General features: G+C 35.8%; 1 long non-coding RNA gene across 1 annotated transcript in view; it reads left to right on the forward strand.

The window, feature by feature from the left end:
• The first annotated feature begins 640 nt into the window (after positions 1 to 640).
• Positions 641 to 23,967, forward strand: part of LOC107974453 (uncharacterized) — a 31,733-nt gene continuing 8,406 nt past the window's right edge. Inside the window, exon 1 of the long non-coding RNA XR_001717249.3 lies at positions 641 to 3,168. This is a non-coding gene — a long non-coding RNA (uncharacterized LOC107974453). The remainder of the gene's footprint in view (positions 3,169 to 23,967) is intronic.

Below are 23,967 nucleotides of genomic sequence, written 5' to 3' on the forward strand. Positions count from 1 at the left end.
CCTGCAAAGGCAGACTGGTCCCCAGGCAAGAAGGTGGTCTTTATGGGAAAGGGCTATTATCAGTTTTGTTTCAGAGTCAAATCATAAACTAAATTCCTTTCTAAGGTTAGTTTAGCCTACACCCAAGAATGAACAAGGATAGCTTAAGGTTAGAAGCAAGATGGAGTTGGTTAAGTCTGATCTCGTTCACTGTCACAATTTTCTGTTATAATTTTTGTGAAGGTGGTTTCACCAGGGGCTTTTTAGATAAATGGGCGTGTGCTTGTGTTGCTGCTTCAATGATGGGGAACTCAAGTGGCACTTATGTAGCAATGGCCACAGGTATAAAATAGCCTGAATAACCTGAAATAATCTCATATAACACATCAACTTCTCTTAAATTTAAAAAGCAGGCACACCATGAAAAGATGTAGAAAACAGTCCATTTATAAATGGAAATGTAAACTAGACAAGATATATTGGGCAAGTCACTTGTTTTCTAATACTAAATAGTAACATCACTCTTCCTTTCAGAGTTCATAAAAGCATTTTGCAACCATTAAAGTTCTATACAAACTTTATTAAAGAACATGTGGTTGGGCGTGGTGGCTCACACCTAGAATCCCAGCACTTTGGGAGGCCAAGGCCAGTGGATCACAAGGTTGGGAGATGGAGACCATCCTGGCTAATATGGTGAAACCCCATCTCCAGCCTGGACAACAGAGTGAGACTCCATCTCAAAAAAGAAAAAAGTGTGTTATTTGAAAAATATATCCAGGCTCACAAATTGAATCAGATAATGGTATTTGAACAAAATTCATGTGGTGATTTACTTAGTTTCATGAAGTCTTTAGAACCTAATTTCTGTACTCTTTAAATTTTGTAAGACTTAAGTGAAATATATTTAATTTTGTTATATAGCAAATAATATATTGATGGGAGAGGAGAAAGGAAGAAACCTGTCAGGTAGGCAGTTAGGGTGGGTCCTCAGTTAGATTCTTTCAAACAAAAGAACAGCCTGTGGCACAGATAAGGGAAATTGCACAGGCATCTTCCCTAAGACATGCCCACAGCCACACAGATAAAAAAGTCGGCCGGGCACTGACTTTCATTTGATTTCATTTTTGACCCTATGATCATTCAGGAGCAGGTAATTTAGTTCCCATATATTTGCATGTTTTTGAAGGTTCCTTTCGGAGGTGATTTCCAGTTTTATTCCACTGTGGTCTGAGGAGTGCTTGAAATAATTTCAATATTCTTAAGTTTATTGAAGCTCGTTTTGTGGCCTATCATATGGTCTATCTTGGAGAAAGTTCTATGTGCTGTTGAATAGAATGTGTATTCTGTGGTTGTTGGATAGAACATTCTGTATATAACTGTTAAGTCCATTTGTTCCAAGATATAGTTTAAATGCGTTGTTTCTTTGTTGACTTTCTGTCTTGATGATGTGTCTAGTGCTGTCAGTGGAGTATGGAAGTTCCCCACTATTATTGTGTTGCTGTCTATCTCATTTCTTAGGTCTATTAGTAATTGTTTTATAAATTTGGGAGTTCTAGTGTTAGGTGCATTTATGCTTACCGTTGTGATATTTTCCTGTTGGAAAAGGCCTTTTATCATTATATAATGTCCCTTTTTGTCTTTTTTAACTGCTGTTGCTTTAAAGTTTGTTTGGTCTGATATAAGAATAGCTACTCCTGTTCATTTTTGGTGTCCATTTGTCTAAAATGTCTTTTTCCACCCCTTTACCTTAAGTCTGTGGGAGTCCTTCTGTGTTAGGTGAGTCTCTTGATTACTGAGGAAGATTTTTATTTGCTCTCCTTTGCTTATAAAGTACTACGATTAAGTGATACTATAGCTTTCTCCCTCTACACCCTGAACATCCCTCTTCCTGTGTTTTCTTCTGTGACTGCATTTTTTCTGCTAGAGATAAGAATTCTTTTTATTATGTGGTAATGAGAAGGGGAGCTTAAAGCAACTGGGGCCCTTTCTGCTTAAAGTTCCAATTGAAAACAGATTTTCTTTCTTGTGTAGGACAAAAAATTTCCCATACAACTCTGGAAATTATTGTTTGATTTTTTTCCACCTAATGAAGAATACATTATAGAAAACGTGAAAGATTCAGGTTTCTGCCTTCAGGATTGCACCATTGTGTGTGTGTGTGTGTGTGTGCACGTGTGTGTGTGTGTATGTGTGCCCTTGTGTGTGTATGCCTGTGTGCATCCGTAATAGAATAAAGAACCTAATGGTGTGTACCACTACACCATGTATACTATAAATGTTTTAAGAATGTGTTTTCCAAAAAATCATATATTTCATGTTTGATGCATTTGCATAACCTAATAAAAAGTAGTATCATTTCATACATTTCTTCAATTTCACGGTTTTCTTGTGATTTTGTGTACTTGTGTTTTCCTCATTTTTGCTTGATTAGATTGGCTGGTGGTTTTTCTGTTTGGGTTTTCTTTTTTTTTTTGGAAGAATCGGAGTTAGATATATTTACCTATTTTCTGTTTTTCTTTTATTTTCAAACTCATTCATTACTACTTTTAACTTACAAATCATTCTCTTCTTCTTTCTTTTGGTTAATGTTGTTTTTCTTCCCTTACTGTTTTATGGGGTTATTTTCCCTAAGAGCATCTTGCTTAGATTGGTTAGTTTATAGGGCCCAGACTCCTCCAAACTTTGTGAGTTTCCCTTGCACATCCCATAAGTGAAGACTAGTTGCAGATTTGGCTGTAGTTTTCAGATTAGCCAATTGAACTTTCCACGCTAAGTGGAGACCCCTAAATTTGAGGATTGCTACCTATTTGTGATTTTTTTCCCCATAGGTCCTAGAACTCTTTGATGTGTATTGGCTGTTCCCCTACGTTTTTTCACATGGTTACTGATAACCAGTGGATCATTTTGTTTCCGGTGGCTTGACCGCATGCACATGTGTTTTGGAAGTCTTGGGAGATAAGTTGTCATTTGTCTTTCCTACATGTATTTTTTCTGTGGGCTTTTTTCCTCCTCTCTTTTGCTCTATTTGTTTTTGTGGGAGAGTTAGGGACCTTCCAAAACCATGAAGCTGTCACCTTCTTCCTTCCCTTGCCTAACTTTTAAATGATCACAGGCTGCTCCAGCAACTATGCGTGTCAAGAATGTAAGGGGAGACTGGAAGAACAGACATGAAGCTACTGCTATGGTGAGGTAAGAAATGATGGTGCCTTGGATACTTTGAAAGTGTGGACTGAGAAAGTCCCTCTTAAGGACTAAGTTTTTAGCTGGAACCAGAAGGATGAGGACACATAAGAGCCAGAAAAAGAGCCTTCCAGACAGATGCAGGCACAAATGGTAGTGAGCTGGAGTCTGAGCAATAGACACTTGGTTCAGAGAGAGAACAGAGAAGAAAATGAGTCAGATCATGTCAACAGGATCCTAAGTCCTCTGGCAGCTGTCTCTAACCCTTTGAATGTGAGGACATTTTTGCTTATCTCTGGTGGCAGATATCACAAAAATTATGGATGGACCCTTTTTTGTTTTGTTTTTAGCTCATCAGCTGTCAGTGTTAGTGTTTGTAGACCAAGACAATTCTTTGAATGTGGCCCAGGTAAGCCAAAAGTTTGGACACCCCAGCAAGGTGATTGAAATGCACTCTGATGTCATTTCAGATCACAGCCTGTGGATCTATACAAGGAGACACTTGTAAAAGGAAGCACAATGAAAGAAGGGCCCAAACAGAGATAAAATGAACTCACTGTTCTACAAGATTGAAAAGAACAACCTAATTTGACTTTGACATTGGCATATATCTTTATAGCATTTATGGCTTGAAGGATGAGTAGGATATCAGTAGGTAATGAGTAAGGACATAAGAGCTTTCGACACTTTATATTCTGAGAATAGTTAGTTTTCAGGAAATGTTTACTATTGTATAGTGTATCAAAATATATTTAATAAACACTCTCTAAATAAGCAAGTAACCTCACCCCCAAAAAAGTAAATTTAAGGCATGTTAAGTTAGAATGTACCCAATTCTACATCTACTTATGGATGATATATGACCGCCTCAGGAAGACTCTCATGCCAGCTGTCATATTTATGTTTTATTTTGGAAATTTATTTCTACAAACATCATAGGGGAAATTGACCAAGTTTTCAAAGGAGCAGGTGTATCATCCTTGCTTTTTTGGCCCTATTACATGGTGGTAAGCATAATTAATTGGTAAAGATATTAACCAATTTTTATTGGCATATAGTATAATAATGATGGTTAATAAAAATGTTATCTATAGCTAACACGCATTAAATGCTTTACTTGTATCATCTCACACTTCGCTTTAACTCTCTGAAGTAGGTAGTATTATGATCTTCAATTTATAGATGAGTCAACTGAGGTCAGGCTACATCAAGGACATTCATCTGTGAAACTGCTAAGCTCTGCCAGCAGCCAAGTCTTTGTTTACTATTTCAACTAACAAAGCCACTTTTTTTTTAACTGAATGTTAAGAGGTCTCTGACTTTGAATTCTGTAGACTGCCAGTGTTTTATAAATTAATCCGATATTTCACAACCTAGTTGACCTTTCTTGGAATATGCTTTGTTTTCTGGACATGTCAAATAGGGTTAAAATTGCCTTAAATAAATAAAGCATATTAACACAAACAGAATTGTTTTTTAATGGCTAATTTAAGCTCTTTTGTAATGTGCTTTTTATTTTAGTACAGCTTATTTTGTTATGCAAATAAGATTCAGCTCTGTTGTGTATTTGTTTTAAAGCTAGTTGCATGCCTTTTTAACAGAAGCCTTTGTATGATGTTGTTGTTTCATTACTTTCAGATTAGTTGATCAACAACCTGCAACACAACATTCAATTTCCTTCCCTGTGAAAATGTTCAGGCTAATAGGTTTCATACGTTGTTTAATTTATCTGCCTATTAGAAGAAGTCATTAAGTAGAAGAAACCAGCTTTTAGAAAGAATGCATTTTTCATTTACTGGTACAGGCATTTTCTTTAAAAAGGCATCATTAATCACATAGTGAAAACACTAATTAAAAATGCTTTACTTTGATTTGCTTTATTTTCCTGAACTGCATTAAATACCAGTTGGTCATGTGCATGGCATGCAAAGATCAAAGGCCTCTGTGCTCCCATTTCTCATTACAAAATTAATAATGACTCTGCTTTGCACCTCTTTTGTCATGTGTGCATGTGTGTGTGTGAGAGAGAGAGAGAGAGAGGGATTCTACTCAAGTACATGTGTGAGATAGATATATTTTTCACTAATAGAGTAGCTACCTTTCAAATTATGTAAGTAATGTCAAATACAGAAGCCAACTATCTAAATGTAGTGAATGTATCAAAATGTAAGTATTTTCCTTATATTTGCAGAAGTTTTATTTTTATTTCTGTTGATTTCTTTATGTTGGCTTAAATGTAAAATATTTGCTTTTAAACATTGCATTAGGCATGAGTTGTGCTTTGAAGAGAACTAACATGTTCCAGTTCTTTTATAATAAATTATTGGGGCACCTCTAGAAGACAAGAAGCAAGGTGTTTTGGAGGGAAAAGCACTAGAATGGAAGCCAAGGGACTTCTGTTTTGTTTCTAACCTGCCACAAACTTGCTCTGCAATGCAGACTACTGAAACTCTTTGAGCCTCACCTTTCACAATTGCAAAATGACCAAGCTGGAGCTCATGATTTTATGTTTTCTTCTATATCTAATGTTCTATAATATTAAATTATGATTTTGTTTTAAGGTAAAGAAACAAAATTTCCAAGATATGGGCATATAAAATATATTTTCTTTCCTCATATATTCTACTATTTTACAAAGTTTTATATTATTTGATTTAAAGTTTCTGAACCACTGAGTTAAAGCTTCATATTGAATGAAGAAAATAACAACCGAAGATAAATGCCTTGATATCACCCTTCACCCCCCTAAAAATGTAGAAAGGTATGGAATATTTGTGTTACATAAACTAAATCTAAATATAAAGCATTACTGTTTGCCCAGTATTGCACTGCATGCCAGGGGTACTGAAACTTTGACATTTGCTAACATGGCACATATACCTTGAAGTAGAATCTTGTATTTGTTTCCTAATTTCCATTTTCTGCACATCAAAAGTGAGAGTGGTGAACAAATATAACTGGAGGTATAAATAGATCACCCACCTCACTCTAATTTATTTGAAATGTTACCTATTTTCAGTACAGTGGCTATGTTGATAGCTAAGTTAGCATTGGTGGGTGTGCTGATAAAAGAAACCATGGCAACAAGTGAGGCAGGGAAAGAGGAAGATTCTGTACAGCAGCACACCAGAATTATTTACCTATTGCTTTTTCTTTGGCTTCTTTCCATCCTGAAAATTTCAAATGTAGTGTAAAAAGCATGAGTTTTAGAGTCAAGGCTGGTTAGTTCTGGTTGGAAAACATGGACAACTTATTAGACCTTAGTGAATCTAATTTTCATCATTTATGGAATGGGGCTAGCAGTGTCTACTTCACAGGGTTGACTGATGGTTAAATGAAATGCCATTGTTCATACATCAGCATTCATTGAGAACCTATCATTTCCCAGGCATGGGAATAGAGTGGGGAGTAAGAATGGCAAGGCCCCTTTCCCAGTGGATCTTATATTCCGGTGAAAGACAGACATTATGCAAGTAATAAATAATGTATGACATAGTTCCTTGAAGTGGTAATTGCCAAACATACACTGTGTTTACTACAAACTATTAGGTCACTTACTTTCATGTAATATAACTTTTTATCTAATGCACATTATACAATATAATTATACACATTATACAATATAATTACTCAATAATTGATTAGACTTTGCTTGGACAACAATTGAGAACTTACCTTCCAAGAAACTCCGCTACTTCATTGGGAAGATTTTGAACTTTATGTTGAGTCAACTTCATGACCATTCAACAGTTTTCACTGCTCCTGAGAGACATTCAGATATTTGAAGTCTGAAAGCTCCAGTCCCTGATTTAACCCTTCCCTAGGCCAGCACCCTACTTTCTTTGACCATGTCCTAGGCAGAATATTTTGTTTTGTAGCCTGTCACTGATCTTTTAATGTTCTTTAGTTTCTCCATTTTCTTCTTAAAATTGAAACTCCGTAGAGCTTATGGTCATATGCTGAATAAAGTGCATTACAAAGAACTTGGGTTTTGAAAAAAGTCTTCATTTTAGAAATAAGGCATTTTATTCAATTAATGTATTAATTGAATAGAATTAATTTCTATAAGTAATTTATGCATGATTTATAGACAACCGCACATGATATATGTGGGAGTTGGACATAAACTTTCAGTTTGCCTTAATTAGGCAAAGATAATAATACATTGTTAGCCAGAGTTCTTGAAAGATGTGCTTTGCTCTGGTTTGGTCTAGATTGCCCTTTGTTGATTTTTACGTTATAGTGACCTGGCTCCAAGGGTTACTTCCTCTCCTCATGTCTGTATTTTGTACCCCTCACTTCAGAATTGTTTTTATCCATTTGTGTGGACCTGAGACTTGTAGTGAGTCTTTGGGGTCTCATAATTATATATCTTGGTTTCTGTGTTCTATTCTTTCTTAGCTGCCAACTTATATTGTGCCTAATTAGTGTCCTCTACCAGGAAGGAAAAGAGGAATGGTTTGCATGCTTTTGCTGGCAAGAGTGTTTCCCAATTGTTGTCCAAGCTTGCAATGTCACCCACTGAACAGAGTTATTGATATAGCGGCACATTCAATGTAGCAGTAGTAAAAATGCCTTTCAGTGATAACAATTCTAGAGAAGTTTGTGTGGACTAGAGAGACATTTAGAAAAGTACTATTTGGCCTTAAAATGCTTCCACTTAAAGAATATTTACTAATACTCAGTAATTAGAACAACTTTATCATTTGTTTGGCCCCACACAAAAATACATCAGAAGCTCAACTAGCATGTATAATTCCATGGTAACAATTCCATGCACCTGTTCATTTGAAAGTTGAATGACTAGTATTTAATGATAATACTCTACATGTTCTTAATTTAAAATTATATGAAACATACCTAACTCCTTGGGATTTCATGTAGAAAATAGAAGAATTTCTAAATTGAAAATTAAAGTTTATTATGAACACCTCTTTAGAGTTAAACTTTTTATTTTGAGATGATTATAGATTCACATGCAGTTGTAAGGAAATCATACAGAGAGATCCTATGTAGGCTTTAGTCAGTTTACCTCAATGATAACACTTTGTAAAACCATAATATAATAATCAGGAAACTGAAATTGACGCAGTCAAGATACAGAACATTTTTATCCCCACAATGATTTCTTCATTTACCTTTTGTGGTTGCACCCATTTCCCTCCAGCTCACTCCTTCCCTAAACTTAACCCCTGGAAATCACCAATCTGTTCCTTATTTCTACAATTTTGTTATTTCATAAATATTATATAAATATAATCTTGTAGTATGTAACCTTTTGGGAATGGCTTTATTCAGTCTGCATATTTCTCTGAAGATTCATCCTTATCATTGTGTATCAATAATTCTTTCATTTTTATTGCTGAGTAGTGTCCTATGGTATCGATATACTACAGGTTTTTTTTTTCTTTTTAACAATTCACCTGTTGAAGGACATTTGTGTCATTTCCAGTTTGGGGCTATTATGAGTAAAACTGCTATGAACATTTGTGTACAGGTTTTTGTGTAACTGTAAGCCTTCATTCTCTGGGATAAATACCTAACAGTACAATTGCTGAGTTGCATGGTGGTTCCATGTAATAATCATTTTCACTGTCACAGATACATCTATAAACTGCTGAAAATTACACAGGAAAATACATCTGTAAATTGAATTTTTATAAATTAAATTACATTTTTATTACAATAGTAGGTCTCTGTATTTTAGAAAATGAAGACTCTGTCTGTATTAGTAATAATTTTTCTCTAGTTACTAACTTTATTCCACAGCTCCCTAGCTTCCTTATGTATAAAGGCCATTTACTTGACAGGCTCGATTCAATTTCTGTAGCAAGTGCTCATTTCATAAAGAGTATTGGAGTTACCTATGTGTCACTCTATTGACCATTCTGAAAATTTGTTATTATCATGGCCTGAGGTGTTATATTTATATAATCCGGTATTGAAATTGGGTTTAAATCATTAAGCTTTGGACTGTTTGGGTAAAGCAGAAAACAAACAAAAAAACCTTTTTCTTCTTCCTGTATTGTTCATCATCAAAGGACAAGAGTCTGTTTCAACACTATGGAATTTGGGAATTTAAAGAAAAAAGTCTAGAAGATTCTTGAGTGTTGAAATAGCTTGTACCTTCTGATTATTTGACAAAACTTTTTTTTCCCCTGAGGTCACAGACATAATGTAGTTCTTAATATGAAACAAATACTTGACTTAGAAAAACTTTTTAAGATATAGGTTTAATGGAAGACTTTAATGTCCTAGTTTATTTAATTAAAGTGTTATGTTTGCTTACGCAGTTTTTCTTTTAAGCAGACTTTTCAGTGTGTGAATGTCCATCATTTTTCTTAAATATGCAGAAACATATTTCATATAGTTCTGAAAATGTAGTCTAATTCTGATATCTGACGAAAACACTGCTGAAAACGTAATACATTTTAGTGCATTAAGATATGTTAGATTTACTTACTGCTTACCTCGTCCTTTTTGAAAAGGACAAATTATTTTATGTATTGAAAGTTCTATTAATATTTATGAAATCATTATAATTAAGTGCAAAAGTCTCTAAAGAAAAGTATATGGAATTAGTAGCACTTTGGTGAGATTTCCATTGTATTAAATGCCCACACCATATCATTCACGAGTTTTCCACCTGATTTTCTTGCGTGAATGTGGAACCCTTTCTGTCTGTGTGCTAAATTGGAACAAAAGTTTTCTGACTGATTATAATTTATTTCAATTATAAGGGCTATCTTTAGCGACAAATTGTTTAAGCCAAAGGAAATTACTTAACAGAAATAGAAACAAATTAATTGTTTGCAAGACAATCTAAAGAGAACGTTAGCTCTATTTTGTTGATAGTGAATATTGCACTCAGAAGCTATTAATCCTGAGAGAAATGATAACTGTATGTATCCTTATTAATCAAATACCATTAGGTCTCCCTTTTGAATGGCTTCCTATGGATATGTATGTGGAAGAGGTTCAAGAAAGACAACAGTTTTTAATCACTAACTAAGATCATTGCCCTCAAATCCTAACCTGGTTCTCGTACTTTAGTGTGCTGAGCCATGTGTAAACATCAAGGACATTTTTGCTCCAGGTCAGGTGTGAAGCCAACCTGAGTATCATTGCTTCTTTTCCCCAGATTAGTTCAAAGGAGACACATTAGAAAGGGGCCACTTTCAGACCCTGGCCTACCAAACCAGCTGCACTGAAGTGAAGAAGGGGTGGGAAAGACACACAAAGGGACAAGCAAGGAAAGATCAGAAATATGACAGCAACTGACCTCACGTGGTTCTATTTATATTTTTCTTTCTTCTCTTATAAACTCTCTTCCTCTGGGTGGCCTATTTTTGAGTCCTTGTGGACCCCATATTCTCTTTGATAACAAAACATATCCTTCTTGAGATTTCATCGTGATGGATGGGAGAGAGTGATTATTTCAACTCCCTTATATAGCAAGTCACCCAAACATGAGAACTAGAAAGCATCTTATTCAACACTTTAATTTTACCAGTGATGAGTTTTAAGGTTTATAGAGTTTTATATGCTTTTCTAAATTCACAAAACTATTTTAACTTGAATTCACCATGTTGCTCAGTTCTGATATTATTTTTCCAGACTTTTTTTTTTTTTTTTTTTGAGATGGAGTCTTGCCCTTTCACCCAGGCTGGAGTGAAGTGGCACGATCTTGGCTCACTGCAACCTCCTCCCCGCAGGTTCAAGTGATTCTCCTGCCTCTCAGCCTCCTGAGTAGCTGGGACTATAGGCGCCTCCCACCGCACCGAGCTAATTTTTGTATTTTTAGTAGAGACGGGTTTTCGCCATGTTGGCCAGGCTGGTCTCGAACTCCTGACCTAGTGATCCCCTGTCTCAGACTCCCAAAGTGCTGAGATTACAGGTGTGAGCCACCACGCCCAGCCTATTTTCCCAGACTTTCTCATTGAATCCCTAACTGAGACTCAGTTCTTGCAGGAAACTACATAGTACAAGGTAAATAAAGTTGTGTTTTAAGTTCCCAAGAGAAGCTGTGGAATTCCAGCCCTATATAAATAAGAAAGGAAATAGGATGACCTACAAGTTTCTGTTCTTGTTCAAATCACTCTATTCTACTACTCAAAGAAGTGGCTGAGGGTATCACCTGCTGATCGTGGCCTCTCAGTCACTGCCCTGGGCAGTAATCAAGTCACTTCTCCTTTCCTTCTCCAGGGTTATTGGGGATTCTTTTCTTTTTTCATCCTCTGTTTTGTTTTTATGAGTTTTTCCCCCCTAAGGAATAACAGCAGAATTTAGAATGCAGTCTTATAAACAAGAGACACATATAATATATTTTACTTCTAACTATTATGAAACAAAATATGTAGTGAAAAGAAAACAGAAGTCATGGTTCTGGACAAATTATGAATAGTTTATAAATTCAAAATCACAGTCCTCTGCTTCTTAAGCCCTAGGGTACAGGAGAATTTCCTGGAGTGTTTGTTGAAAGCTTAGCTTCCAAGCATGTCTCCAGAGCCTGAGGCCCAGCAATGTACATTTTAAATAAAATTCCTACTGGCCTCACCATGGCCAGGCCAGGTAGTTCTGGCTAGATAATATTCTGACAAAACTTCGTGGAAAATTGTCTTTTCATGCAGTAGGTGAAAACTCTCCTGACAGGAGTGATTCTTGAAGCCACGTGATATAATTCATATGCTAACTCAAAGTATGTTTGGCTCATCATAACTATTATACCTGGTGGAATTCTCAGTCCTTTCCAAAGCCTCTCTTCTGGTTGCTCCTCTGATTATTGTACTATGTTGTTATTATAAAATCTCTTTTTTCCCAACCAGATTACTTGCCATTTTAATTTATTCACCTCTCCTACTGTTTCAGCTTTTTAATGGAAAACTTGAAATAGATGATCTCTAAATAGTCTCCTGCTCCTGAAAGGCTGTAATTCTAGGATTCTGCCTAGTCAATTAATAGAATAACTCACAGTTGACAGTGGTGAAACCAAGATGATGTTGGTAGCAGGTCAGAAATTTCCAGCCCTAAAACAAAAATAAGAAGCGTAAGTAAATGTGGGTATTGTTTTAGAAGCAGAGCCATCCTTATTTTGCTCTAAGTAACCTTTATTATTGTTATTTCATTGATTACCTATACCAGAACTTTACCCAAATGATAAAATATGAAGTTTATGCATGGGGGTCTATTTATTTACAAAATTTATGTATTTCATTTTTTAACTTTACTGTTATATAAATAAAATAGGGGATTGCATAGATAGTACAGATTTACAGATTGGGAAACGGAGGCACAAATGTCAAACACATTCCACAACTTAATAACATAATTAAAATTGGAACTCAAACTCTTAATATGTATAGTCTGGAAGGAAATTTTCAAGTGCACTGATGGAATACTTATAAGGTTACAGTGTTCCTCGGTGTCTAAAGGGCTCTATTTGGGTGTAGTGCACGAAGTCAGGCTGTCAAATATCCTGTTGTGTTCCAAATACCTTGCACACCTAAGGATTGCTGCACTCCTCTTGCTATTTATGCCTTCGTTGTAAAATAATGCAAGAGGCCAGACCTGCTTCCATCCACACATGAACTCTCTTGCTCTATGTCTATATTCTTCAGAAAAATACAGCAGAATCATGTCTTTTGGAGTTTGTTTTCCACAGTGAAAAATACCAATGCATTGTATAACATTGTCATTAGATCAACCTTGGATTCTCTATGCCACTTAACTGTTGCAACTCAAAGGAAATAGATGCCTTATTAAATCCACATTATATTAGCTTATTAGTCTTTTGAAAGTATGGAAAAAGCAGGTTCATTTTTATTTTTTAAAAAATTTTGTGAGTAGGTGCTGCAACAGATTTTTAATAGTAAAATTTCAAGAGAGAGAGGTATTACTTTTGCTGTGCTGACATGAAAATTTAAGGAGTTGTGGACTACTCATCACTCACAGTAAAACACCACAGCTATTTAAGTTAACTGAATTTCGAATGACAAAAAGAACAAAAATAAGGTAACTGCTAATAATCATAACCAAGAATGTGGCTAATGCTATTAAAATTTAATGAAAAAATATGTATTTAATAAAATAAATACTGGGTTCCTAATCAGGTAATATAATGAACTAATATTGTAATATCTCTTTTAATATACTTATTGGTAATACCTAAGAGCTAATTTATAATATTCCTTCTATATTATAGACTCTCTTTATATTAGCAGGCACAAGATTATAACTATATATATATATATATATATATATATATATATACACATATAGTTTTCTTAAGATACAAGATAACTGAATAAAGACACAAATTTAAAAATAAAACAAGTCCCATACCCATGTAATTCCTACTCAAAGTGTTAAATAGAGAATGAAACATTGTTTCTGGACTCAAATTTTATTTTTCTTGAAGAAAGACATTTGAAGAACCTCTTCCAATTTTGCATAAAGCAAAAGAATGTAGATTAATAAAATAGGATTTGTTAGAAATTATTCAAAGCTGGTCAAAAAATTCAACTATTGTCAGCATTTTGAGATTTATATTTATTTTTAAAGTCAGAAGTCATAATACTTTATCTATATATTTTTCTATGTTTACTATTGTTTAAACTCTTAGCATGCATAATTGCTTTACACTTTTCACCCATGTATTTATTGACAGTAATAACTCCTGGGGCATTAGGAATCAGCTGAAACCTTTCAAACAATTGCATTAAAAGGCATAAAACATACATATGGAAACTTGTTATATTGGTACCAAGAGCCACTCTTTTTATCTGAAGATTTTGTGTGAAGACAAAAAATGATCAGAGAGCTTAGAAAATAGAGTTAGTTTTCAATCCCTATGGATATAGGCTGTCATTAGGAATGGGTTCACAGGGAACAATTTGCTTCATAAACTAGGTGGAATCATTTTTATGCCATTTTATACATAGGCATACCTCAGAAATATTGTGGATTCAGTTCCAGACCATCACAATAAAGAAGTCACATCATGTTTTTTTGTTTCCCAGGGCATAAAAAGGTTACATTGCACTATAGTGTACTCTATTAAGTGTGCAATAGCATTATGTCTAAAAAACAATGTCCATACCTTAATTAAAAACACTGCATTGCTAAAAGAAAAATGCTAACAAGCATCCAAGGCTTCTGCGAGCCATAATCTTTTTGCTAGTAGAGAATCATACCTCAATGTGGATTCTGCTGACTGATCACGGTGATGGTTGCTGAAGGCTGGGATGTCTGTATCAATTTTTTAACATAAGACAACAATGAAGTTTGCTACATCGATTGCCTCTTCGTTTCATGAAATATTTTACTGTGGCATGCAATGCTGTTTGATAGCATTTTATCCACTGTAGAACTTCTTTCAACATTGGAGTCAAAATTCTAAAACCCAGCCACTGCTTTATCTACTAAGTTTATGTAATATTCTAAATTTTTCGTTGTCATTTCAATACTGTTCATAGCATCTTTGCCAGGAGTAAGGTCCAAAAGAAACAACTTTTTTTCCCTCATCTATAAGAAGCAACTCCTCATCCATTCAAGGTTTCTCATGAGATTGCAGCAATTCAGTCACATATTCAGGATCCACTTCTAATTCTAGTTATCTTGCTACTTCCACCATATCTCAGTTCCTTCCTTTACTAAAGTCTTGAACCCCACAAAATCATCCATAAGGGTTAGATCAACTTGTACCCAAGTCCTGCTAATAATAATTGGACCTCCTGCCATGAATCACAAATGTTCTTATGGCATCCAGAATGGTGAATTCCTTCTACAAGGTTTTAAATTTACTTTGTTCAGATTCAACAGAGGAGTCACTATCTATGGTAGCTATAACCTTACGAAATATATTTCTTTAATAATAAGACTTGAAAGTCAAAATTACTTCTTGATTGATGGGCTGCAGAATGGATGTTTATTAGCAGGCATAAAAACAACATTAGTCTCCTTGTACATCTGCATCAGAGCTCTTGGGTGAACAGATATATTGCCACTAAGCAGTAATATTTTGAAAGAATCTTTTTTTTTCTAGCAGTAGGTCTCAAAATTGGGCTTCAAATATTCAGTAAGTCATGATGTACACAGATGTGCTTTCATCCAGGCTTTGCTGTTCCACTTCTAGAGCACAGGCAGAGTAGATTTAGCATAATTCTTAAGGACCCTAGGATTTTCAGAGTAGTAAATGAGCATTGGCTTCAACTCAAAGTCACCAGTTGCATCACCCACTAACAAGAGAGTCAGCCTGTCCTTTGAAGTTTTGAAGCCAGGCATTGACTTCTCCTGTGTAGCTAGGAAAGTCCAAATGGCATCTTCTTCCAATAGAAGGCTGGTTCGTTTACAGTGAAAATCTTTTTTTTTTTCAGTGTAGCCACCTTCATCAATGAGCTTAGCTAGATCAGGATAGCTTGCTTTAGCTTCTACATTAGCACTTGGTGCTTCATCTTGCACTTGGAGACACCTTCTTTTCATAAACTTCATGAACCAACCTCTGCTAGTTTCAAACTTTTCTTCTGAAGCTTCCTCAGCTTCTCAGACTTCAAAGAATTGAAAAGAGTTAGGGTGGCTCTGGATTAGGTTTTGGCTTAAGGGAATATTGTGACTGGTTTGATCTTCTATCCAGACCACTGAAACTTTCTCCGTATCAGCAGTAAAGCTGTTTCACTTTCTTATCATTCTTGTGTTCACTGGAATAGCACTTTTAATTTCCTTCAGGAACTTCTTCGCATTCACAACTTGGCTAACGGTTTGGTGCAAGAGGACTAGCTTTTGGCTTATTTCAGCTTTCAACATGCTTTCCTCACTAAACTTAATTATTTCTAGCTTTTGATTTAAAGTGGGAGATGCAACTTTTACTTGAATACTTAGAGGCCATTGTAAGGTTATTAATTGGCCTAATTTAAATATTGTTGTGTCTCAGGTGTGAGTGGGGGGAGCCCAAGAAGGAGAGAGGTGGGGGAATGACCAGTTGGTAGTTAGAAGACACACAACATCTATTGCTTAAGTTTGCCATCTTATATGGGTGCAGTTCTAGGTACCCCAAAACTATCATAATAGTAACAACAAAGATCACCAATCACAGATCATCATAACAGATCTAATATTAATAATAATGAAAAAGTTTGAAATATTGCAAGAGTTATCAAAATGTGAGACAGAGACACAAAGTGACCACATGCTTTTGGAAAAAATGGTGCTCATAGACTTCCTCGATGCAGGGTTGTCACAAATCTTAAATTTGTAAAAAATGCAGTATCTGTGAAGCACAATTGAGCGACAGGCAATATCATAAGGCATGCTTGTGTTATTCATTTGACTCTTAGGGTAGAATAAGAACGTTTCCTTTTTTTCCAGCTGGTAATCATTAATATGTATTTGCTAGAATAAATACTATGCCTTGTAACCTCATTCCTCTATTTTATATTTGGATTTTTCATCTCAGTTAAAAGACAAGAATAGAGGTACTATAGGCTGCTTTATATTGTACTCCACTTCCTCTCTCTCTTCTCTCACTCTATAAAAAGATGATGGGGAAGCAGAATATCTGGCATGAATCACTGCAGTATGGCTGTGATATATCTTTGTTTTATTTTTATGTTTTGAACATGAAATTCTGAATAAAAGGAATGGTCCCTTTTGTGATGTGAAGAATCAGCACTTAGAATCAGCATCGCTTAATTCTATTGAATCTCGCCACTCATCCTGTTTGCAGTGTTTTCCATTTATGCTGGGCGATTGGAAAAGAAGGCTGCCTTCATGTGATTTTATTCCCTACGTATTTAACATGGGAGAGGATATATTGATAACATATGGCATTAAACAGCTTGGTGTTCAGCCTCATTTTGACATTCCTCCTCATGAGAATATCTTTTGTTTTCTTTATCTGTGGTTTGGTAGAAAATCAAAAAAACATTTATCTCAAAGCCAATATATATTGACTACTTCATACACATCATTTCCTTACAGGTTAAATATATTAGATTAGTTATTATCCCCTATTGACAGGTGATGAAAATGAAACTCAGATAGGAAATAAAGTAACCAAGGTCACCTACCAAGTAAATAGTGAAGAGGGCATTTAAAACCAAGTGCCTGACTGTAACCTGTTGTTGAACTGCAGCTGGGCACTCTACATTTGCCATTGGCTTCTGGATACACAAAAAGTTACTTAGCCAGTTAAATGACTCTTACGGTTTCACCTGGCTCTCCTGATGAACTTTGACTATTGTCTACCAACCACACCCACTTCCAGCTTTTATTCAACAAAGCTGCACCTGAGTGCATGACTCTCTGAGAACAGGAAAACATTTTCTTCACTATATACAACATCATAAATGTGAGTCATTTCTCTCTCTCTCTCTATCTCACCAGTCACCAATCTCTTTCTCTTAACATCCATGGAGATTTTGTTCTTTCTTGTCTCTTATTTGTAAGGAGAGGTGTAGCATTCCAAATAAAAATGAAGTCCTTTATACAAGGATGCAATCTCTGGTTTACCACCATTAACTTTGAATTTATTTTAAGCTGCTATAGTGATGACTATTTGATAACACTACATCATCCACAACTTAGAAGAAGCATTTTTTGGTATGTTACTTCTGTGATTTGGTTAGGATATGTGGTTTGGACACAGTGATCATAATAGGTATATATAGAAATTGAAAAAACCATATTAACTCTTTCAGCTCATTAAGACCTTCTCTGTTTTTTGAATGAAAATTGTAATCTTCTGAAAGTACAATTTGAATTTCTTCATTATCTCATACAAAAGGTAACAAAATATTTGCTGACATAAAATCATTATTTTTGCTGTTCAGAACATTAGAAATCTTTATACAAACCTTCAACTTTACAGTGGCCATTTCCTAAACTTGTTTCATTAACCTAGGAACTTAGAGATGACATTAAGTATAATTTTATATATCAAAGAGTAATGAAGACTTGGAGTCAAGTCAAATTAATATTTTTATAATGAAAATGATCTGTGAGACAGCATGCCACATAGAAAGCTTTCTGGCTTTCTGATTTGTAGTGATGCTATTTCTTATGATGAGCTTTTTATTTAATTTAAAATAGTACAGGGCACGTACCTGGTATATACATCCATTTGGTTAATATTAAATTATGGTTAATTTATTTGCTATATCTAATCTATCAGGTTGTCATTTACATTCAGTGATGACAGGAAAACTATTATTTTTATTACATAAAAGCAAAGGCTTTTTCCCCCAAGTGTTTGTTGTAGACAATAAAAGTATAAATATTCAAGTTATGAAACAAAATTTCTCAAGTCATTCAATGGTTCATTTTTATAGAGCACTTCAATTAGTGATTAAAAGCAAGGGTCTCCTCTCCACCAACCCCATCTAAATTGTCCCAAAACATTTTCTTATTTCACTCCTAACTTTGAATAAAAATGTGTCTGATGTTTCTGTGACCTTGGGGAATAATTTAAAGGCAGTGCAAGGAAACAAGCTGATAGTTGTAGCAGATGCAAAGTGAGAACATCTGTATTTACTCCCAGTAAATGTAGAGCCTTTCATTAAACTGGATGGCAGGGCAGAACATCAGGAACAGTAGATATGAATGGCTGTCAACAACTTCATGTCAAGTCTAATGTCAACCAAGTATGTTATCTAGAATCTCTTTATGGGAAGATCTATTTTCACTTTTAATTAAAGGAAGAAATTCCAACCTTGTCAATGAAGAAATTTTGTATGGAGATGCACTATTAGAAAGCTGGTTCTTACTTGCAATTGCATTTGCCAACATCTTCTGTTGTAAATGGAGACTATATTGTGCTACACACACACACACGCAGGCACGCGCATGCGTGCACATGAATGTATATTTGAAATTAAAGCATAAAGACAAAGCTCTTTTGTTTAATGTAGCTCTACCTCTGCATAAAAACTGATATAGAAGGAGATGCAGCCAAAGGGATCTAGATTGTAGCTTCTTTGATCCACAACTCCGGGTTGCTCTTGGTCACTGCTTATACTCTCTATGGTACACGTTTGTACTACTGAGTTTTTGAAAGAACATTTTATAATAAAATAGTAATTCACAAGCAACGGATGGGAACAGAATGTTTTTTCCTTCTTTCTTAGGCTAGAATGACTCATTTTTATCTCCTGGCTCAGTGTGAAGAAAGGACTACCCATGGATATTATTTTAAATCATATTGCAAAGTGTGCATGAAATGCTTTGTAGCTCGGGGTTTTGGATAGAGTTGACATTGGTCTTGCAGGGAAACCATACTATTTCAATACTTCTTTTGCATTTTTTTATTTTTTAAAGCAGTAGTATTTTCTGATCTATTGTATATTTCTGTCATGCAGTCATAGCTTGTGTAGTAGACGGAGAGTCACCTCATCCCTTGGTGACTGAAGTAAGACTATCTTGATCTCCAGGTCCACAGTCCTGGGCAGGTCAAACCCTCATTCCCATGACTCATTCCTCCTGCTTTTTCTTTGTCTCCACTTCAGAAACATTGTGGACTATACAGTCCTATCCAACATCATACTGAGATGTTAAACCTCCATTATCTCCCCAACATTAGATCACACAAGCATTTTGAAGATTTAGGGTGGCAGAGGGGAGGAATAACCATACTTCATGAATAATCTTTTGCAGTCTTGATAATTCAATTTGCTCATACCCCAACACTTTCCAAAGTCTTGGTTGCTGACAGAAGGCCGTTGTAGAACCCTCCCAGCAATGCGGACCACTTCTGCTACTCATTATTGACAGTGATCAGCCCAAGACAGATACCCTGGATCTCTGATGAATAAAATTTTCTCTCCGTAATATATTAATAAATCTTATTGATAAGACTGAACTATTACTCATAACCTCTAAAAATATTGCCAATATTCAATAAAACGTCCAGTCTTGGTTGACCTGAGTAAATAAGGTCCTCCGGAGAATTGCCAAGTATTTTATTTTATTTTTATAGATTTAGGGGATACTAGTGCAGTTTTGTTACATGGATAAATTGCAGTGGTGAAGTCTGGGCTTTTAGTGTAGCCATCACCTGAAGAGTGTGCATCGTATTCATGAGGTAATTTCTCATCCTTCACCCTTCTTTCCACCCTCCCATCCTCTGAGTTTCCAAGGTCTATTTATATGGCCTCTTTGTTTGTGCTAATTTGATGAAAGTTGGAAACTTTGCTGGGAAGCAAAGATGCAACACATTCTGAAGGGTGGTTCTAAGCTGCATGCCCTACTTGTGACACCAGACAACCTCAAAGAAACTTAAAACTGAATGGTAAGGAGTTCTCCTTCTCGTGCCTTCCAAGGCAAGTGCCAGCCATCTCAGTAGGCTAAATTTAATTATTATTTATAGGTGACACAATTATATTCTGTTCTCAAAAAAGTGTTGTAAAAAGCATACTTGAGGAATAAAATTTTTATTGAAACAAACAAAGCAATTAAAATCATTGGTAACTAATTTTAAAATATAACAATAATCCAAATCCCTTTGAATTTAGATATTCTTTTAAAAAATAGAAGCACAGAGCCTAGCAAAGTGAATCTAGAGGGGTATTATTAGATTGACATTGTAGAAAAGCACTTTCATCTGGTTTTTTAATGTGCAGCTAGAGGGATGGCCTGTGGATACTGGGCAGAAAGAGACAGAAGACAGTAAATGTTTAGGAACAAAACCTACATTTTGAGTGGGTTTCTTTTTTAATCTGCAGAAAGTCATTTCCAGATATATTTGCCATTTTACTAGACTTTGTTTCTTCTTGCATTACTTTATGCTGCTTTTTTTTTTTCTTTTGGAGACGAAGTCTCACTCTGTTGCCCAGGCTGGAGAGCAGTGGGCATAGTCTTAGTTCACCTCAACCTCCTCCTTCTGAGTTCAAGAGTTTCTCCTGCCTCAGCTTCCCGAGTAGCTGGGATTACAGGTGTATGCCACCATGCCTGGCTAATTTTGTATTTTTCTTTTTTGGTAGAGACGGGGTTTCACTATGTTGGCCAGGCTGGTCTCAAACTCCTGACATAAAGTGATCCACCCACCTCAGCTTCCCAAAGTGTTGGGATTACAGGCGTGAGCCACAATGCCCGGCCATATGCTGCATGTTTTTTAAAAAGCAGGTGCTATATTTATTTAGTTTCATTATTTAATATTTAATCCAACAGTCAGTCCCCCTATTTTCAATCCCAGAAATGTGCTTATTTTGATGCTGTTTTAAAATGTATCGTTTCTGAATCATTTACATTCCCGATTCCATTTTAACTATATTGATTTTTCTCCAGCTGCTCTCTGTACTGGCTTAACATGCAGAGGATTTTTTATTCAGTGCAATCTCTCAGGAAGGGATTCTAAGTCCTAGTGTCAGAGTGAGACGTAGTCTGGGATGGGGGCACACGTGTCAAAAGGGAACACTGAGAAAGGAAGAAGGACAGAGAGAGAGAGACTCCTGTTCATGCCTCAGGGTAGATTCAATGGGAAAGACAGGAGAAGCTGCTCCAGTTTCCTTTTGCTTAAATTTCTTGATTTAGCATCACATTCTCTGTGGTAGAAGGAAACATCATTACAGATTGACCCTGAGGCAGGAAGAAAACAACACTGTGGCTCTTAAAAGAGAATTGAACTGTGGTGTTTGAATATCCCCCTCGTCTGTATCCTTTGTCTTGGGCCTCCCACACCGGGGCGCGGGTTCAGCAAAGCCTCAAAGAGCCAGCAGGCAACCCTGGAGTTAGCAACAGCGCCCCCTGACTCACACTGGGTGTTCTCTTTGTAGGTCTCTAATCTAATAAATAATTCAGTCTGACGCTGATGAATTGATGAGCCCCATGGGGTATTACAGCCCACAAATAGGCAGTCTGAGGTCTTTCGAACGGCTGAGAAGCATTGGAAGAATTTTCTGGAAATGTTTTTGGAAAACTTTTCACCCACATACAATCACAATATTTTAAAACAAACTTCCACTTCTCCTATATCGCTACTACACTTCGTTGAAATTGCTTGTTTAATTACCTGAAAGGTTTTGGAAAACAAGAACCACGTCTATCTTTCTCTCTATTCCATCCTCAGGATCTAGTGTAGTCCTAAGCATTTAGCAGTCAGTGTGTGTGTGTATGTGTGTGTGTGGATGTAGTGTGTTTTTGTGTGTAGACATGTGTATATAGATGCATATATATAATCCATATATACCTATATCTATATGTCTATATCTATAATGTACATCTGTATATATCTACATATATCTGTATCTATATCATCTATATTTATGCCTATATCTGTATATCAACATCTATACTTACATGTATGTCTATATCAATATTTATTGAGCTCTTATTATTCTATTCCAGACATTTCTGTATATCACACATACTTCAAGTTTTTTTAAATACATGTATATACCCATGAAATAGGCATTGCTTCAGAGAGATTATACATCTTCCCAAAAGACATATGTGAGTTTGTAGTTGGGCTACAGTTCAAATGAAGTTTTCTGTGAATTCGAAGCTATTTTACATTGACTCTTGTATGGTGAGAAAGTATATTTACTCTAATTATGTTTCTTGGTAAAAGAAATGGCATTACAGCAACTTAATGAAAACTTGTGTTCTCAACTCATTTTTCTAAAAATAGTAACACTTGTAAATGTAAATATAAATACGAGTAGTCATTATTCAGCATTATTGGGCATTGGTTTCCACTTACTCCTAGTGCCCCAATAAAGTGACATTAAAAGAATAAATCACACAAGCATAAAAGAAATGGAATTTAGAGATTGGGGATGATACGATAATTTAACAAATTTCCAAAAGATAGAGAGATGATTGATAAAACTTCATAATATTGTTCTGAGAAAACTTTCATTTTGCTATTTAAAATAATTTTTTTTTTTTTTTTTTTTTTTTTTAGACAGAGTTTCACTCTGTCATCCAGGCTGGAGTGTAGCGGCTCGATCTCGGCTCACTGCAACTTCCACCTCCTGGGTTCAAGTGATTCTTTTGCCTCAGCCTCCAGAGTAGCTGGGATTACAGTCGTGGGCCACCATACCCTGATAATTTTTGTGTTTTTGGTAGAGACGGGGTTTCACCATGTTGGTCAGGCTGGTCTTAAACTCCTGATTGTGTGATCTGCCAGCCTCGGCCTCCCAAAGTGCTGGGTTTACAGGTGTGACCCACCACGCCCAGCCTAGAATAATCTTTTATGGCATCTTTGCATACCTGCCACACAGATTGCTGATACTTAAAGTATAATATAAAGAGGCATCATGGCTTTTAAAACAATGGATATGATAAAATAATGCCAATAGAAGATTTTTCTATATGCGAATTACATGGGGATGAGACAGGCTGCCTGGCACTGCTGCAGCCCCAAACCCATAGCGTGTAGGACGTCAGGCATTTACCCCCGCAACAAGCAAATTCTAGAAATGTTTTCTTTAAAAGGAATAAAAGGCGACTTCACTGGAAAAAACTATTGCTTCTAGAGGAGACACTAGAACTTAAGGGATAAATGTAGCATTTTGATGGAACTTTTCCAAAAGCAGGTTTGCCTACCACCTGTTTATCGCAGGTAGGAAGCTGCTGAACAAAACATGGAGCTTTCAGACAATATAAGTTCTTGAAGGGTCAAAGAAGGAAATTCACACAGCTAACTAGGTATAATGACCCAGAAGTCCATTCTTAAACATGAATTGAAAACCAAAACTAGCCAAACAAATGAGAGGCAAAGCCAGCTGGACTTCCTGAGTTGAGTGGGGGGACTTGGAGAACTTTTCTGTCTTACAAGAGGATTGTAAAATGCGCCAATCAGCACTCTGTAGCTAGCAA

This window comes from Pan troglodytes, chromosome 3 (assembly GCF_028858775.2).
Source record: "Pan troglodytes isolate AG18354 chromosome 3, NHGRI_mPanTro3-v2.0_pri, whole genome shotgun sequence".
NCBI lineage: Eukaryota > Metazoa > Chordata > Mammalia > Primates > Hominidae > Pan > Pan troglodytes.